Source organism: Nannospalax galili, unplaced genomic scaffold, assembly GCF_000622305.1.
Source record: "Nannospalax galili isolate Female #2095 unplaced genomic scaffold, S.galili_v1.0 scaffold206, whole genome shotgun sequence".
Lineage (NCBI taxonomy): Eukaryota > Metazoa > Chordata > Mammalia > Rodentia > Spalacidae > Nannospalax > Nannospalax galili.
In genome coordinates this window covers 6,461,834-6,467,533 of record NW_008358101.1, presented here as the reverse complement: position 1 = coordinate 6,467,533, position 5,700 = coordinate 6,461,834, and positions in this window count along the sequence as shown.

The following is a 5,700-nucleotide window of genomic DNA, read 5'->3' as shown; positions in this document are numbered from 1 at the left end:
ATTTGTAAGTTTTTTAAGAGTTCTCCACACTGCTTTCCATAGGGGTTGAACAAGTTTGCAACCCCACCAGCAGTGGATTAGTGTTCCCCTTTCCCCACATCCTCTCCAACATTTGGTATCATTTGTTCTCTTGATCTTAGCCAGTCTGACTGGGGTAAGATGAAATCTTAAAGTGGTTTTAATTTGCATTGCCTTATTACTAATGATGTTGAACACCCTTTAAGATGCTTCTTAGCCACCTTTATTTCTTCTTTTGAGAACTCTCTGTTCAGCTCCTTAGCCCATCCTTTAATTGGGTTACTTCCTTTCTTGTTTTCTGAGGTCGTTATATATTCTGGATGTTAAACCTCTGTCAGATGTGTTGCCACAGGTAAAGATTTTCCTTCTGGTTTTCTCTTCACTTCCTTGGTTGCTCCTTTTGCTGTACAGAAGCTTTTTAATGAGGTCCCATTTGATTCTTGACCTTTTTCCTGAGCAATTGATGTCTGGTTTAGAAAATCCTTTCCTACATTGGTATCTTGTAGGTAATTGCCAATGTTTTCTTCTAACAGTTTCAGAGTTTCAGGCTTCACATTGAGGTCTTTGATCCATTTGGAGTTGACTTTTGTGCAAGGTGAAAGATGGGGTTTAGTTTCATTCTTCTATAGGTGGAGATCCAGTTTTGCCAGGACCATTTGCTGACCATGCCATGCTGTCTTTCCCCCAGTAAATGTTCTTGGCCCCTTAGTCAAATATCAGGTGGCTTAAATTCCATGTACTCATATTTGGGTGCTCAATTTTGTTCCATTAATCTATGGGTCTATTTTTGTGCCAGTACCATGTTGTTTTTATGACTATAGCTGTGTAATACAGTTTAAAATCTGGTATAGTAATCCCCCCAGCATTGCTCTTAGTGCTCAGGGTTGATTTGGCTATCCGAGTTCTTTTGTGCTTCCTTATGAATCTTAGGATGATTTTTTTTTCAATTCCATGAATAACATCATGGGGATTTTGATTGGCATTGCATTGAATCTATAAATGGCTTTTGGTAGGATGGTCATTTTCACAATATTAATTCTTCAAATCCATAAGCATGGGAGGTCCTTCCATCTTCTGATGTCTTCCTCAATCTCTAAAGATTTAAAAATTTCATTGTATGTGACTTTGGTCAGGTTTATTCTGAGATACTTTAATTTTTTTGCAGGTATTGTGAAGGGGAGTGTTTACATGTAGTCTTTCTCTGATTGCTTGTTACTGGTATGTAGAAAGGCTACAGTCTTTTGTAGAGTTATTTTGTAACCTGCCACTATACTGAACATGTTAATAATTTCTAGGAGTGTTCTGGTGGAATTTTTGGCATCTCTTAGATATATCATATTGTCATCTGTAAAAAGGAATAATTTGATCTCTTCTTTTCCAGATATTACTCCTTTAACTTCCTTCTCTTATTATGTTGCTCTTGAAAGAGCTTCAAGCACTATGTTAAAAAGGAGTGGAGTTAGTGAACAGCCTTGTCTTGTTCCTGATTTCAATGGAAATGCTTCCAGTTCTTCTCCATTTAGAATGATGTTGGCTGTGGGTTTGTTACATGTGGCTTTAATTATGTTGAGATATGTTCCCTCCAGTCCAATTCCCTCTAGGACTTTGAACATAAATCGTGTTGAAATTTGTCAAATTCCTTCTCTGCATCTATTGAGATGACCATGTGACTCTTTTCTTTGAGCCCATTTATATGAGTTATGACATTTATTGACCCACATTTATTGAAAATTTCTGCATCTCTGGAATAAAGCCAACTTGATCATGATGGATGATCAATTACTGCTCCTTAAATTTCCTTCTCTTGTCTTATTGTTCTAGCAAGAGTTTCAAGCACTGTACAGGGAGAGGAGATAGAGGACATCCTTGTCTGGTTCCTGATTTCAATGGGAATGCTTCCAGTATTTCTCCATTTAGAATGATATTGTTTGTGGGTTTGTTGCATTTGGCTTTAATTATGTTGAGGTATGTTCCCTCCAGTCCAATTCCCTCTAGGACTTTGAACATAAATGTATGTTGAATTTTGTCAAAGGTCTTCTCTGCATCTATTGAGATGATCATGTGGTTCTTGTTTTTAAGTCCATTTATGATTTATGACGTTTATTGGCTTATGTATATTGAACCACCCCTGCATCTCTGGAATAAAGGTGACTTGATCATGGTCGATGATGTTTTTGATGTGTCTGTATGTGGTTTGCAAGTATTTTGTTCAGAATTTTTGCATCTATGTTCATTAAGGATATGGGTCTATAGTTTTCTTTTTTGGTTGTATCTTTACCTGGCTTTGGTATTAGAGTCATGCTGGCTTCATAGAAGGAATTTGGAAGTTCTCCCTCTGTTTCTACCTTTTTGAATACATTAAGTAGTATTGAATGTAGATCTTCTTTAAATGTCTGGTAGACTTCTGCTGTAAATCCATTTGGTGCTGGGCTTTTTTTAGCTGGGAGGTTTTGTATTACTGTTTCAATTTCTGTATGTGCTATGAGTCTGTTTAAGCTGTTGATCTCTTCTTGGTTTAGTTTTGGTGGTTCCCATGCTTTTAAACAGCCATCCATTTCATTTAGGTTTTCAAATTTAGTAGCGTATAGGTTTTTAAAGTATTCCCCTATAATGTTCTGGATCTTTTTTGGTGTCTGTTGTGATGTTTTCCCTTTCATCTCTGATTTTGTTGATTTGGAGGTTCTCTTTCTTTTGTCTAACTGGGCTAGTGGTCTGTCAACCTTGCTTATCTTTTTAAAGACCAGCTCTTGGATTCATGGACTCATTGTGTTCTTTGTTTCTATTTAATTAATTTCTGCTCTGATTTTTGTTATTTCTTCTTGTCTGCTGGGTTTGGGCTTCATTTGTTGTTTCTTTTCAAGTGTCTTGAGTTGCAATGTTAAGTCATTTATATGTGTTCTTTCTGATTTTTTAATGTAGGCACTTAAAGCTATAAACTTCCCTCTAAGGACTGCTTTCGACATGTCCCAGTGCTTTTGTTATGTTCTACTGTCCTTTTAATTTAGTTCCAGGAATACTTTTATCTCTTTCTTAATTTCTCTTTTGACCCATTCATCATTCAGGAGTGTGTTGTTTAATCTCCATGTGTTCATGTAGCTACTAGGGTTTCTTCTGGTGTTGATTTTTAGCTTTATTGTACTGTGGTCTGATACAATGCATGGAATTATTTCAATCTTTTTGTATTTTTGGTTTGTACCCCAGTACATGGCTGATTTTGGAGAAAGTTCCATGGGGCACTGAATAGAAAGTATATTCTTTGGTGCTTGGGTGGAATATTTGGTAGATGTCTGTTAGGCCCATTTGATGTATGGTATTGTTTAATTCAGATGTCTCTCTGTTAATTCTCTGTCCTGTTGACCTATCTTATGGAGACAATGGGGTATTAAAGCACCCCCCCCACTATTAATGAGTTGGGATTAATCTGGGTCTTAAAGTTCTGGAGCACTGATTTTATGAAGTTGGGTGCACCAGAGTGTGGTGAATATATGTTCATGATTGTAATATCTTCTTGGTCAACAGTTCCTTTAATCAGAATGAAGTGGCCCTCTTTACTTCTGATTAGTTTTAAGTCTATTTTGTCAGATATTAGAATTGCAACACCTGCTTTTTCTTTAGTACCATTCGCTTGGTATATATATTTTTTCCATCCTTTCACCTTAGGGTAGTGCCTGTCCTTGAAAGTGAGATGAGTTTCTTGCAGATAGCAAGATGGGTTTTCTTTCTTAATCCATTCAACATCTGTGTCTTTTGACTGGGGAGTTCAGTCCATTGATATTTAGTTATTAATGAAAGATGCGTACTTATTCCTGTCATTTTTCTGTTCACATTCTTGGTGTAGCTATGTATTTCCATAGTTATACCTTCATTAAGTTTCTTTCTGCAACCCCTTGGGTATAGTCATTCCTTTCCTCAGCTCTTTGTATTGCTTCAAGAACTCTCTGAAGGGCTGGTTTTGTGAAAATGAATTCTTTCAGCCTATGTATGTCATGGAAGATTTTTCTTTCACCTTTGACTATAATAGACATTTTGGCTGCATAAAGTAATCTGGGTTGGCATCTGTGGTCATTTAGAATTGGGAATACTTTTTTCCAGGCTCTTCTGGCTTTCATAGTTTGCACTGAAAAGTCAGCTGTTATTCTGATGGGTTTTCCTTTATGTGGCTTGTTTTACTTTTGCAGCTTTCAGTATTCTTTGTTCTGTACGTTTAGTGTTTTTACTATGATGTACCATAGAGTTTCTTTTCTGGTCCTATTTGGTGTTCTGTATGCTTCTTGTATTTGTATGGGCATGTCTTTCTTTAATTTTGGGAACTTTTCTTCTACAATCCTATTGAAGATCTGGTCCATAGCATTATCCTGAGATTCTTCTCCTTCCTGTAGGCCAATTTGTAAGTTTGGTCTTTTTATTGTGTCACACAATTCCTACATATTCCATACTTGTGTTTTCTTAAATTTTTCATAATCTTTGAGTGGTCTAATTCATTCACTTTATCTTCCAGTCTTGATATTCTGTTTTCCATTTCATTCATTCTATTGGTGAGGCTTTTTCCTGTCATTTTTAATTGGCTTACTGGGTGTTTCACTTCCTTCTTTATTTCAGCCTGAGTATTCTTCAATATTTCTAACTCTTTTCTAAATTCATTCAGAAGTTTATCCCTATCTTCTTTCAGTTCTTTGATTTCTTTGTGTGTTCTTTAAATTCACTAAATTCTTTCATCATGTTTAAAATTGCTTTTTGAGTTCCATGTCCTGTGCTATCTCTAGGGGGTTCTCACTGTACTCCTCTAGAAGATTGATGGTACTTGATGGGGATATATTATTTTGATTTTTCATGTTATTTTTTCTGTGACTTTGACATGCAGATTTTTTTTTTTTTTTTTTTTTTTTTTTTTAGATTCTGGTTCTTGTATGAGACTCAAGCCTTCCTTTGTTGAGTTTAGGTCTGATTCTTTTTGTAAACTTTGCCTTTGTGGTTTACTTTTTGGGCATGAAAAGCTGGTTGATCTAGGCTTCAGGTTCTCTCTTTTGATTTTATATCGGAGTGGCCAAATTGCTTTCGTTTTGCTTCTCAGGAGTTCCTACAGAGACCCAAGTCAGATGAGGAACAGATGCTCTCAGGCTTTCTCCTAAGGTCTGGATCCCTCCAGGTAAGATGCTGGCCTCAGGACTTTGAGGGCTGGATTGGCCTGGTAGCAGGGCCTGGGAAAGACGCTGGCTCCCAGGGACGCAAAGGGAGGCGGGGACTAGAAGAGGCCTTGGGGCAAGAAGAGGCCCGAGGGCTCCTGGGGACTACAGGGAGTAATTGGGTTGGTCTGGATGCAAAGGATCAGGAAGCAGAGGGGATTCTGGGCTAAGAGGTCAATCCACAGGTCTGGGGTGTCACAAGAGATGAGCCAGCGTCCTTGCTAGGAGAGATGGGGGGGGCTTGGAGGGTGAATGAGGCTGGGGGAGTCAAGGCACAGTGGGCGCAGCAGCCAAACTTACCCAGGCAGGCTGCTGGCTCCAGGAAGCTGTGGGGCTGGGCCACCCAGAGATGCAAAGGGAAGTGGGGACTAGAGGGAGGAACTGTGTTGGTCTGGATGCAAAGGATCAGGACGCATTGGAGAGTTTGGGCCAAGACGTCAGTCCAGAGGTCTGGGGTGCCAAGACAGGAAATGTGCCAGTCCCCCTGCTAGGAGGAGAG